Genomic DNA, 14,845 nt, shown 5'->3' on the forward strand with positions numbered 1-14,845 from the left:
CAACTCTCCTCAAGTGATATAGAATGGCTCGAATTCATACTACCGTTAATTTCGTCAGTTCAACAGTTTCTGGCCCTATTTTCAAGTATCAGGACTGATATACAAGATACCAATTTTCCAAGTCACAGTGACAGTCCGCCATTTCACTCATTTCAACAAATGACTCGAGTCATGTCGAGTCATCAAAAATCGCGACTTGAATTTGACTCGAGTCGAGTCATGACTCAAGTCATTACAAACCTGGCTCAGAGTCATCACGCCAAACAGTGGTATAGGAAGGGCTGAGTATTAAGGGTCGAAACCACCCCTGTTTCAAACTCGAACCCCACAAATTTGAGATGTCAGTTCTATCTCCGATATAGCTCAGCTCATTTGTAAATTAGCAACCTAAAAATCATTAGCAAGTTGTGTATTGCAGTTAGCTTGCAGCAGATTTTCAATGGTCGTTGGTTCTTGTTGCGCATGTTGGAAATCCAGTAGTTTATCCAAGTCCACTTTTGAGAGCTTGTAGCGCCATCAATCATTTTACGTTAGTGGTACATAATGTGCATAGTTTTATCCACAAATTGACAAACCAATCATCGGTCGGCTCTGGTTCTGACATCATTTTCGAAGAATATTTACGAATGCACCACTGCATACAATGTTACCTTGCTATCTCTGTGAATGATTTTACAATCGTGACGATAAACGACACCAAGCAGAATCCGTTGCTTGTGATAACGAGTCTCTGCTTCTGTGACGACGCATCTCTTTTTGTAAACTTCCATCAGCGACTGACAACAAAAGTATAATGTAATTAGATCGCTGGAATGAGAAAAACAATAATATTTGTTTGACACACGCAAATCAGTGGTTCTCAATCTTTCTGAGTTTGAGGGACGGTAAAATTTGACAGCAGTTTTTGCAGACCGGAAAACCTTCCTAACTTTATTTAATACTAGCTTTTTATACTGAAGGTGTAATAAATAGGGCTGGCTAAAATAGAGTACCTGAGTGATTTGATTCTGAATCGGGTAATGAGTTTGAGTCACCCATGTTAACTTCATAGCAACACCACAAAGAACACAATGCCAATTCTAGTCATATTATAAAGATTATTCGGCACTTTTTTACCATTACTATTTCATCACGCTATGAGACAATGCTTTAGGTTGCTCACGACTTCACAGACATGTCATTTTCAGCAACGTGCATAGCTTTGCATTACATGTTTCGTGTACTGCGATACGACCAATCAAGGTTCACAGATTTTCACAGTGGGAAAATATAATTCCCGAAAGTTCAATTCAGCTCATAGTTAATAAATTTTTTCCATTTTGAGGCATGGAGCGTATATTGTCAGCACTCGAAACAGTCATTTCATACTACTCGACTCAAATTATCAGAATTGATCTCGATTCAGGTTTGAGTCATTAAATCATTGTGCCCAGCCCGAGTGATCACCGTTGTGTCACTAGAAAATGATCACATTATCCAAACTAGATTGGAATTCCAATAATATTGAACATATTTTTCCAAATTAGATTAGAATTTAATTATCTAGCTGGGAAAAGAAATCAAGTTCAGTTCATATCAATTCGGACTTGATTATCATAAGCATGAGAATAGTTCACCAATCTTGACTTGTTTCACACTATAAGTGTAGAATTAGTTGACTAATTAGATTTGAATTACATGACAAGTACTTCGTCATATTTAGCCTAATACATTATAGAAGAATATTTATTTGGTTATCCAAGTCTGTTGGTAATGAACATGACAGATCTAATGCATTTTCGACCGGCGCAGTTAGAGGTACATTACGTTTATAATGAGGAAATACTTTTACACTTCTTCTGCACTACTCAAGAACGACGTCGACGAAATCCTTGTCTTGGAACAATCCCTGAAATCCAACGATGTACTTGTGATTGAAACTTCGACGGAGACTGATCTCTTGACATATTTGTCTTCCTCATGCTTGTTCACAAGCAATGCCTGGAATTAGATACTAGATTTAGTTGCGGATCTTAAAAATTGAGTAATTCTAGTTCTAGTTGTGTATGTAAAAATATTTTAGTTGTCGATCAACTAGAAAACACGTGTCTTCGTTTGTCGTGAATCATGATATCGGTTTTCCGTTGTGTGATGTTCTTGCAGCTGTCTCAGAGTCGTCACTACTAATAATGGTGAAGCCGCAAGGCAAAACCTTATTGCGTACTCTGTAAAAGTAAAGGTACTATTGCTACTGACTGACTCTGCTTCTACGCGTTCAGATGCATTCTTACTAGTTTATTTCATGTCCAAGTATAGCAACGCCAGCAAAGTGGTTCAAATAAATACTATGAAGGCCTGGAAATATGTCTTAAGCTAGTTTCCATATTATTTCAATAGAGGTCGAGGTTATCGGTGAAGGTGCTACATATTGGTATTGGCTCAAAAATAAGATATCTGTCGTGTCGGGCTCTATTCATGATGAGACTCGAGCACGCGACTCGTAACATAATACTCCATTCAGAATCCAATCAATCAGGAACTCGATTTTGCCAAGACTTACCCAAACTCACTGTTGAAACTCAGGAGAGGACGCCTTTGCTGTAGTTGGCTTTCCGAAATTCTAGGCGCCATCATTAATCAGGTTATGGGAAGTTTCCGTGGAATGTAGCCGTTGAAATACTTGTTCGCCGGCACTTCCTTTACAGGGGTTGATTTCTAACATTCCAAAGAGAAGATCACAGATACGAACAAAAACAGAGATAGTACCCAACATTTTCATAACATTGTTTGTTAATCGGGATTTGTGAATTCAAACCAATCAAGATTCGTATTTGGATAGAAATAGATTCAAGTATCAGATAAGCAGATTTGCAGACTTGGACAACTAGAAAATTTTCAGCTTTTCCAAATTAAACTAGAATTAGCATTACAGATACAGAGTTAATTTCCATATTAGAACATAATTATGATGATATCTACACAGTTATTTCCCAATTAGATTAACATTAGAATGATAGTTACAAATTTTTTTCCGCATTAGATTAGAAAGAGAATAAAAGCTACACAGTTTTTATAATAGCTGATTCCGTGAAACCTTGGGACATCGAATCAAGTTCAGTTGATATCAAATCAGAATTCATTCTCATCAGCACAAGAATGGCAAATGTCTGTGCAGAAGCTTGGTTGTTTTCACAAGATACAGTTCTCCTGTAGCAATTACAGGAAAACCAGAAATTAGATCAGAATTGAGAGTATAGAAACACTTGTCATATTGAACAGTTGGTTTGTGGTACAGAACTTGAAGATAGCTTTCAATACAACATCCATTGTAGTAAAATATTTATTCAACTCGAAGACTTTTCGGGTGCCTCTTTTCAAGAGTTAACGGCACACTAAAGGGATTTAAACAGAATGAAAAGCAAAACCAAAAAGGCGAAGTATGACGCAACAATCAGAAATTACATACCATGAAGTCCGCAATGTAACGATGGCAACAATAACAAACTTGAAGAGTACGATACTAGTAACATAGCATTTTGAAACAAACAATAACAAACACGAATTAGAACGCACTAATGGGAAATTTGTAAGTTATACAGAAAATCTTTTTGCCTACATAAAATAGGCTTGGTCAATTGGATGATTGTTGATTCTAGGGCTTTCAAATGAAACAAGGATCTGCCTCGCGCAATGACTGTAAACATTTGGTCATTATAGTTTTGAGCACAAGAAGGGTTCTCACTTAAATGTTGGCCAATTGCCGAAGCGTATGCTTGGTAATCGTCGTAACAGTCGGTTTTGGCGGCTGATTTGCATTGTCGTGCGAACTCCGTACGGTCATTTGCGCAAGTTTTTGAGCGAATCAATTTGGGAATGTGTTGCGTTATCCGTTCAAACAATCTTTGTGATGTACGTCCCACATACCTACTATCACAGTGGCACTTAAATTCGTAGACGACGTTACTTGCATTTAAAGCAGGAAGTACATCCTTTCGGAAGTTTGGCAGAAGTGGTTTGGTTGTATACACCACATGCGCATTTACACTATAATAACAACGGTGCACGGCCGATTTGATCAACTTTTCAAACCGATTCGACACATTGCCTAGCCAAGGTAGATGTAAAAATGCCGGGCATTTTTCCGGTCCATAATTGGGAGGTTGATCCGAACGTTTTAACACTCTTGCGAAGGAGCATTTCAATATATGCTCAGGATAGCCATTTTTTGATAGGATAGAATGGATCTCATCCAATTCACGTGGCAATTTTTCTGGCGAACAGATACGCAAGGCCCGATAAACCAGAGATGATATTAGGTTGAGTTTTCGCCGCTTCGGGCAGAAAGAATCCCAACAGATTGTTTGAACGGATAACGCAACACATTCCCAAATTGATTCGCTCAAAAACTTGCGCAAATGACCGTACGGAGTTCGCACGACAATGCAAATCAGCCGCCAAAACCGACTGTTACGACGATTACCAAGCATACGCTTCGGCAATTGGCCAACATTTAAGTGAGAACCCTTCTTGTGCTCAAAACTATAATGACCAAATGTTTACAGTCATTGCGCGAGGCAGATCCTTGTTTCATTTGAAAGCCCTAGAATCAACAATCATCCAATTGACCAAGCCTATTTTATGTAGGCAAAAAGATTTTCTGTATAACTTACAAATTTCCCATTAGTGCGTTCTAATTCGTGTTTGTTATTGTTTGTTTCAAAATGCTATGTTACTAGTATCGTACTCTTCAAGTTTGTTATTGTTGCCATCGTTACATTGCGGACTTCATGGTATGTAATTTCTGATTGTTGCGTCATACTTCGCCTTTTTGGTTTTGCTTTTCATTCTGTTTAAATCCCTTTAGTGTGCCGTTAACTCTTGAAAAGAGGCACCCGAAAAGTCTTCGAGTTGAATAAATATTTTACTACAATGGATGTTGTATTGAAAACTTGTCATATTATAATTAGATTTCAGGCATTCGCTCTAATTAGTTTTATTAGATAACTCCGCTATGATTATTTAGTGGCCCAAGTCTGACCATGACAATGCAAAAGTACTTCGTTACTGATCACCTCTGACCTAGTACAATGCAAGCAATATTACCATGATATCTCTGTGACTGACCTTTCAGTGATGAAGATAAACGGCTCCAAGCACAATCTGCTGCATGAAAGAACGAGTCTCTGGTTCTGTGATGATCTTTTATAAAGTTCCATCAGCGACTGGCAATCTAAATTAAAGGATTGACAGGATGAAAATAACAATACCATTTGCTGCAACATCTAAATCAGTGGTTCCAACCTTTTTGAGCTAGCGGGCCAGTAAAATCTGACAGCAATTTTTTGGAACAGATGAACCTTCCAAATTAAAAACTTCATTTCATGCTGCCCTTTTTGATATTTGACTACCTGACTGATTTGAAATTGAATCGAGTAGAATGCTTCGAGTCGAGTATTCGAGTATCATTTCTTATAGTTCCATACCAGAATGGTTGAGAAAATTCAAATATGTGGTCTGCCGTTTATGCTGCTACAAACAATATACTGCCATTCCTACATCTTATTAAAGACAATTTGTCTATTTTCGACCACGCCTATTTCATTACACTATGTTGTCAATGCTGTGATTGATCACGACGTCACAGATATATCATTTCTAATAACGTGCATAACTTTGTATTACCATACCTCATATGCCGTGATACTGCAAATTGAGGTTTACATCTTTCAACAGTGTGGCAAGGAGCGTATCATATCAGCACTATAAAAAATCGTTTTCACTACCAGACTCTGATTATTATGATTTACTCAATTCAGATTCTAATACTCCATTCATTGTGGCAAGCCCCTAGTTGTCGAAATTGTGCAATTAGAGAATTTTCAGATGTTCAAAACAAGATTAAAATTACAATATTAGCAAAACTCGTTTTTTTCAAATTTGATTAGAATTACAGTGATAGCTAGTTAGCTACACCCTACACAAGTCTTTCCACTTTAAAGTATAATCATACTTACTCATTTCCTCAAAGAAATTGTACAGAAATACGGTGTCAGTTCATATCACATCTGGGTTTATTCTCATGCGCGCGACGATAGCGAATATCTGTACATGAAGCTTGGCTTGTTTCGTACGATACAGTTCTCGTGCAGCATTTTAGGAGCACCAGACATTACACTGAAATTAAACTGTGGACGTACCGTAAACGCATTGACAAATCAGACTCTCACAGGATTACCAATATTTGGCTCCATTTAGGTTGATTAGACAAAAAGTATCTAGTTGTCCTATGTCTGCTAGTAATGAACATTATAGAGCTGATGCAATTGTGCAGCACTTTGAGAGACATTACATTTGTAACGAGGAAATGTTCTTACCCTTGTTTTGCACAACTCCACAACTCGAGAACGATGTCGACAAAATCCTTGTCTTGAAAAAATCCGTGAAATCAAACGACATGCTCGTGATTGGAACTGCGATGGAGATGATCTCATGACACATTTTGTCTTTCTGATGATCATTTCCTGAAATTGAGACTCGTACAAATCACCTATCTCGTTCGGTGGCAAGCAACTAACTACGTCTTACTCTGACTAATTCTATTTCTAATTGTGGACTTAGAAAAGTAAGTAGCTCTAGTTGCAGTTGTCCATTTTGTAAATTGAGTAGTTCTATGGTTGCTCAGTTTGAAAATCCAGTATAGTACCTAACCCACAAACAGTGTATACCTAGGGTTAAGAACAAAATTCATCGAGATAAACTGGTAAAAGCGAGGAAAACTAATGAATTAGGAATGCGAGCCATTCTATATCACTCGAGCAGAGTTGAAAAAAGTATGTTGAACAGGGATTGAACTGAAAACCCTACAGTGAACTCGAGTCAAAACACGAGGGAAAAGATATCGGCAATATTTATGATGTCACGGCATGGTAGTAAGGAGTCAGTGAACTATCATATGCGACTGCTACATTGGGAATATTAATATATTTTTATATTTTGTAAGTGTCCGGATGCATCATTTCTAGATTATTTCATGTCCTAGCATAGAAATGACTGTGAAGCCGTTCTATTTTTTGAAATGTGCCCAAGCTAGAAGAATATCGAAGTTATTGGTGACGGTGCTATGGATAACGGTTTTATCAGTATTGGTTCAATATCCGATACTGTACTAAGCATGTAAGAATGGCGATTTGCAAGTTCTTGAGCTTATTTGTTGAATATTCACAAAAATGGAATTAATGCAAGCGACAAATATAATCAGTCACATGGATTCGAATCTGTCAATAGATTTGGCGTACCATTGCTATAATTTTATAAGCAAAAGCTTTTTTTTTCGAAGCATTTTGCGAATGCTCCTTTACCAAGAAATCGACCTCCCGTGTATCGTTTCACAGCAGAGTCACTCCTCATACACGACTTCATGGATCTCTTTAGTAGCGATATCTACTTTTTCAGGCATTACCTTGACATCAAATTCAAATCAATCTGCAAAATCAAATATCGCAAATTACCTAGCACACTGGCATCAGACATATACAAACTACTGGAGTTGCAAAATGAACAATTAACTTAAAAATCTACAATCAACTTGAACACAACTGAATAAATACAATTCCGAGGCATCTGATTCATTCATTTTATCGGAATCAGATTTACTTTCCACACAAACAACAAAATTACTGAAGAATAAGACCAACAAACCTACCAGACTACAGGATAAACTAGGCAATTACTAGCTAGAAATAAAAATTTCCCATGAACAAAGTCGAAATTATCCAAGTATGTATTCGTTTCCTTGATATCTCTGTGAATTGTCTTACAGTCGTGACGATAAATGACATCCAGCACAATCTGTTGCGTGTCATAACGAGTCTCAGGTTCCATGATGACACGCCTTCTTTTGTAAAATTCCATCGGCGACTAAAAACAAATATTAAAGATTATTGGATTTCTAGAATGAGAACAACAATATTATTTGTTCGACAATTCTAAATCGGTCAAGCTGTATTGACAACAAATGTTGCAGAGTTGTGAATCTTTCAAATCAGTAAGTTCATTTAATACTGGCTTTTTGATATTAGACGTGTAGTAGACCTAAGTAAGGCTGGGCGCGGTTCTCAATCGAATATTACTCTTTTTCCCGTCATGCCAGTATGATCATGTGGAAAGTTCGAACATATGTCTTTGATGCAACCACAAATAATATAAGGCCATTGCACTTGGTGACCATGCTGTGGGTTGATCACTACACAGAAAAGTCATTTCCAATAACGCGTGTAGCTGAGTATGACATGTTTCGGATGCCGTGATACAGCCAATCGAGGTTTACAGATATCTGCATTAAGAAATAATATTGAAACTATAATTCTCATCTAGTTAATCAACTCCGTTCAGTACGGTTCAGTTTATTGTTAATCCTTTATACTCTTGTAGCAAGGATCGTATCGTTTCAGCACTAAAAAAAATCATGTCTCGCTACTTGACTCGAATCATTGTGCCCAGTCCTAGTGATCAAAGCTGTTTAATTAGAAAATTTTCATTTTTTCCAAACTAGATTGGAATTAAAACGATATGGTTTCTTTCGTAACTAAATTGAAATGATAGTTTTTCCAAATTAGTTAAGAATTAGAATTACTTGATTCACTAAGAAGATGCAGCAAAATCTAGTACAGTGCATATCATATCTGAGTTTATTCTTATAAGCACGAGAATAGCAGATGTCTGTACGGTGTACATACACCAAGTTTTGCTCGTTTTACCTGGTACAATTCCCCTGTATCATTTTCACAGACAGCAGATTAGAATTAAATTGAGGGCAAAAAAACATTTCACAAATTGGGTGGAATTTAAGTATCATCGTCTATAATTAGTCTAATAAGACCTCAAGAATTATCTAGTTGGCAAAGTCTGTTAGTAATGAGCATGAGAGAGCTGATGCAATTGCCAAGGTATCACAGTTGTATCAAATAAATACTTTTACCCTTCTTTTGCACAACTCCAGAACGATATAGAAAAAATTCCTGTCTTTGAACTATCCATAAAATCGAACGACTTGTTTGTGACTCAAACCGTGATGGAGACTGGTCTCTTGACACAATTTGTCTTTCTGATGCTTATTCACAAGAAGTGCCTCATGACACGCCAAATTATTGCTCAATACGTTTGCCAATAGCATTGTATCGATATCACACTTTGAAAGACATACCGGTATCGGCCATGAGAGGCAAAAAATATTGACAAATATTGCACGGCCACAATTTCTGCAGCCTTTCTAGTTTATTTCATGTTCAGGCATAACAATGACTGTGAAGCTGTTGTATTTTTGAAAATGTGGCCTAATCTAGAAGAATACTGAGGTTATCGGTGAAGGTGCTTACCGCTTAGTATCAGTTTCATCGGTATTGGCTTAAAACCCGAGATCGGGCTAGCTCTAGTTATAAAAACCATTCAGACATGGCAACTTGCAAGTTCTTTACCCTATTTGTTAACACAAGAGTCTTTACAAAATGGTATCAGTGCATGTGATAAATATAATCATTCACACAGATTTAAAAGTGTCGATAAAGACGACTCACCTTTGGCACATTTTAACAAGCGAAAGCTGTGTTGTCCTGACTCCAGTGAGTTCAAAGCATTTGGCAAATCCGCCTCTACCAAGAAACGGACCTCTCATGTATGGTTCCCAGTAGAGTCATCACTAGGGCGGTTTTTTTTCTGACCTAAAAAAAAGAAAAATTTGACGTAAAAAATCCAAATTTTAACTTTCTTTGACCTAACCAAACTGAATTTTGACCTAATGTATGCAAATTAGGTGTTTTCCCCACATGATGTTAAAATTGTACCACTTATCTTCATTTCTGGTTGGAACTGGCTGTCCTAACGAAGTAGTTTGGCCTGGAAAAGCGTTTCTGGCTTAGAAACAGGGAACTTTTTAAATGATAAAACCAATATTTTAATGAAATCTAGCCCTATGAAGAATTCCAGTGGTTACAACTTACAAGACGTATTATGGTAGAAATAATTTGAAAAAATTGTAGTACCACGAGAGATACTTTCCTACATCTTGGGTCGAAAGTGCATGTTCTTATTAAGAAACTTGCCAGGGACGTTCAACAGCAGCAGTTGCCGGCTGACAACACTCAAGTTGTGCGTACGCTGCTGGTGACACACCATGTTGCTTCATTCTGACAATGTTGTCTACATCACAGTTTTTCATCATGTGCTTCTTGATATAAGAATGATGCAATGCCCAATAAATCTTTCTTCAGCAAGGATATTCCGGTACGTTGACCATAACACCATGTCCACATAGTGTTTTTTTACCGTTCACAATGAGCAGACAATTAGCCATTTACAACAGTAGGCCTATAAAGTAGGCTAAAAGTTGTGAATCATCAAATGATATGTTCACCGACAGTGCAAAATGTACGATACAAACGAAATGCAGATGTCGAAAAAATTTTGACTCAATGAACAATTTTGACAAATTTCGACACGTCAAAAAAACACCGACCTAGTCATCACACATGCATTCAACGATCTCATTCGTCGCAAATTATACTTGTTCAGACATAATCGTGAAATCAAATCCAAATCAATCTGCAAAATGAAATATCGTACATTACCGTGCTGGCATCAGACTTATACAAACGACTGGATGTTTAAACTGCACAACTAAATCAAAACGAATGACATTTGAAAATCAGTGACTAACGAAAACACGACGCAATGAATTTGATTCCGAAGCAACTCATTCATTATATTTTTCGGAATCAGATTAGCTTTCCACATTTACATTTGTAAAAATTACTGAAGAATCAGACAGACAGAACTACCACTATACAGGCTAAACTAAGCACTTACTAGCTATAGCAATAGCTGTGAGATCTTCACACAGACGAAAACGGACCACAACGATATTCGAGAAATGTAGAAAGCTTGTCAAGAAAACATATGTACATCAATACTCAAAAAATGTAGAACAATAGTTATCTCTTTCATATTGGCTAGTGTCAATGCAATAGGTTGCATGAGTATCATAAAATGTACGTGAAACATATGTGGGCTCATTCAGTAGGCCAATGATAGAGATGTAGTAATACGTTCACTCTTCAAGGCAATCACTTGGCACTGCTAGCAGCGAAACAATGTTGAGGCAGCTGCACCATGCACGATTCGAATCACTCAGGTACTCGATCATGTCCAGCTGCAGTTGTCGAGTTGAAATATACATAATTCGGCAACTCTATAAATTTGCAAGTCATTCAGATTCCATCAGTCACCAAGTATGCCTTCCTACATTAGCACATTGGTGATTGATCGGGTTCTGGGCAAAAATAAGGACGTCATTTCGAATTCTTTCTACCTGAGCTTGCAGTTAGTCTTCTTAGTAAATGCTTTTCCACACACCGTAATTTTTCATGTTTAATGCGCAAAATTTTACCGATTTCATGTCCCAAAAACGAGGGATGCACATTACGCATCGGTAGAAGTCTTGAAAAAATCTCTCGAAATAAAACTTGAAATCACACCTTTCCACATGTTTGTTGTCAATCCCGCATCACATTCAGGTACCGTGCCCAGTAATTCGTATTATAAGTGTTGCGTGACGCTAAATAGTGAGAATGACGGTGCTGCACGCGCTAGCAATTTTCGCTAATTTATAGCGTCAACGCCAGGTCTGAACAATGGCATCTTAAACAGGACATATATGCCTAATCCTTGACCAGAGCAATTGCATTTGTGATAGGGATTGCGCACACGATATCGTCGCTGGTCTGAACTATCGAGTCGCAAGCCTCGCAAGGACGTTATTATACATGGGAAATTACGGTATATCAAAATAATGAATTTTAGTGCCAGAATGCATATCCATATGTTACTTGAGGTGGCCCTTCATAGTAAAAGCTTTCCCACATATATCAGAAACATGATTTCGGATGCCAGCATGCATTTCCATATGACGCTTGAGGTTACCCTTCTGAGTGAAGGCTTTGCCACATATAGCACATGTATGATTTTTGATTCCAGCATGCTTATCCATATGCAACTTGAGGGTACCCTTCTGAGTGAATGCTTTACGACATATAGCACATGTATGATTTTTGATTCCAGCATGCTTATCCATATGACGCTTGAGATAATCCTTAATAGTGAATGCTTTACCACATATAGCACATGTATGATTTTTTATTCCAACATGCTTATCCATATGACTCTTGAGGTTACCCTTCTCAGTGAATGCTTTACCACATATAGCACATGTATGATTTTTGATTCCAGCATGCTTATCCTTATGCAACTTGAGGGTACACTTCTGAGTGAATGCTTTACCACATATAGCACATGTATGATTTTTGATTCCAGCATGCTTATCCATATGACGCTTGAGATAATCCTCAATAGTGAATGCTTTCCCACATATATCACAAACATGATTTCGGATGCCAGCATGCATTTCCATATGACGCTTGAGATAATCCTCAATAGTGAATGCTTTCCCACATATATCACAAACATGATTTCGGATGCCAGCATGTATTTCCATATGACACTTGAGGTTCCCCTTCTGAGTGAAGGCTTTGCCACATATAGCACATGTATGATTTTTGATTCCAGCATGCTTATCCATATGCAACTTGAGGGTACCCTTCTGAGTGAACACTTTACCACATATAGCACATACATGATTTTTGCCTCCAGCATGCTTATCCATATGCAACTTGAGGGTACCCTTCCAAGTGAATGCTTTACCACATATATCACAAACATGATTTCGGATGCCAGCATGCATATCCATATGACGCTTGAGGGTACCCTTCTCAGTGAATGCTTTACCACATATAGCACATGTTTGATTTTTGAATCCAGCATGCTTATGCATATGCAACTTGAGGGTACCCTTCCAAGTGAATGCTTCACCACATATAGCACATGCATGATTTTTGCTTCCAGCATGCTTATCCATATGCAACTTGAGGGTACCCTTTCGAGTGAATGCTTTACCACATATAGCACATGTATGATTTTTGATTCCAACATGCTTATCCATATGACGCTTGAGGTTACCCTCCTCAGTGAATGCTTTACCACATATAGCACATGCATGATTTTTGATTCCAGCATGCTTATCCATATGCAACTTGAGGGTACCCTTCCAAGTGAATGCTTTACCACATATACCACATGCATGATTTTTGCCTCCAGCATGCTTATCCATATGCAACTTGAGGGTACCCTTCCGAGTGAATGCTTTACCACATATAGCACATGTATGATTTTTGATTCCAACATGCTTATCCATATGACGCTTGAGATGATCCTTCATAGTGAATGCTTTCCCACATATATCACAAACATGATTTCGGATGCCAGCATGCATTTCCATATGACGCTTGAGGGTACCCTTCTGAGTGAAGGCTTTGCCACATATAGCACATGTAGGATTTTTGATTCCAGCATGCTTATCCATATGCAACTTGAGGGTACCCTTCTGAGTGAACACTTCACCACATATAGCACATGCATGATTTTTGCCTCCAGCATGCTTATCCATATGCAACTTGAGGGTACTCTTCCGAGTGAATGCTTTACCACATATAGCACATGTATGATTTTTGATTCCAGCATGCTTATCCATATGCATCTTGTGGTGACTCTTCTTAGTGAATGATTTACCACATACATCACATTCATGATTTCTGATTCCAGCATGCACATCCATATGACGCTTGAGGGCACCCTGCTGTGAGAATGCTTCCCCACATACATCACATTCAATATTTTTGATGCCAGCATGCATATTCATTTGATGCTTGAGGTTACTATTCCCTGTAAATGCTTTCCAATATATATCGAATCGTAGTTCTTTCAGGCCGTGGTCAATAGTTGATACTGGACTCACAGCAGGCTTTTCTTCATGACACTAGAGAAAAGACCCACAGATTTTCAGCATTTCAGCATATAGACTTAGTTCAATTATAGTACGGCCACATCTGCAATGCATAAAAGTGTGGAGCTACTTTAAACCAAGAGCATTATAAGATTGTAGCCATAAAAGTAGTAGTACATAATACAAAACTATTAATAGCATGGAATGACTTCATCAATGAGAGTGTAAAAAATCATTATATTACATTTTAATGTAGTCTTAATGTTTAATGTAGTCGGATATCTTCATGAGAACTATTGTTATATCGAAAGTTTCGATCATTTCAGTAACAAACCATTCATAACACGAGAAAAAACACAACGCTGAGTGACAATGGCGCATATTTACAAATGAATTACGGAATTTCTCCAAGAACCATCAAAAGATGTAACTGTGACCATGAGCATTGAGCGGCTTCAATGAATATAAGTTTCACATTAACAGTACTATTTTTACTTATATATAGGTTGAAAAGAAAAAATTTCCTGCTAGTTTGTAGCTTGTCGTTCCTGTCAGAAGCACAGCGTCACCACAACACCTATGGTACGTTATAAGCAAGGGGCGGGCAACTTCTCTAGTCGGCGGAACGGATATAGGAAAATAAAGTACTTGGCGGGCCGGATTGCTGTAACCAGTGCTTTTCAACCTTTTTGAGCTCCATTCACACTTTTTTTTGTAAAATAAATTTAATTCGCACAAATTATCGGGTGTTGTTATACAAAAAGAAGATGAAGATACCTAACAACATTTTGTTGAGATGTGCAACAAATTGGCTACTGTATCTTAAGCTATCAATTGTCTCATTAAAAAGGCAACTTTTTCGCTCGTTTTGATTTTAACTATTTCACTAAAATCCTCCTCGACCAAACAAGTTGTTGGGTTTTGTACATGAACTAGTCTACTAGTGCTTGGATGGCCAGGTCCTAAAATATGTTCTGC

The 14,845-nt window shown here is 37.7% G+C and overlaps 2 protein-coding genes across 4 annotated transcripts in view; one reads left to right on the plus strand and one right to left on the minus strand.

The window, feature by feature from the left end:
- Positions 1-14,845, minus strand: part of LOC145436146 (serine/threonine-protein kinase PLK1-like) — a 992,061-nt gene that overhangs the window by 563,106 nt on the left and 414,110 nt on the right. For both annotated transcript variants that reach the window (XM_080313470.1, XM_080313555.1), the window contains exons 2-4: positions 2,550-2,694; positions 1,832-1,980; positions 651-776 (exon numbers count right to left, since the gene is read on the minus strand). The gene's annotated coding sequence lies outside the window, so the exon portion shown is untranslated. The remainder of the gene's footprint in view (positions 1-650; positions 777-1,831; positions 1,981-2,549; positions 2,695-14,845) is intronic.
- The window catches only part of LOC145440294 (uncharacterized), a 189,440-nt gene that overhangs the window by 83,723 nt on the left and 90,872 nt on the right, over positions 1-14,845 (plus strand). The window lies entirely within an intron of this gene.

The sequence above is a fragment of the Botryllus schlosseri genome, chromosome 1 (assembly GCF_051294905.1).
Source record: "Botryllus schlosseri isolate E-star chromosome 1, Bs_hap1, whole genome shotgun sequence".
In the NCBI taxonomy this organism is placed as follows: Eukaryota; Metazoa; Chordata; class Ascidiacea; order Stolidobranchia; family Styelidae; genus Botryllus; species Botryllus schlosseri.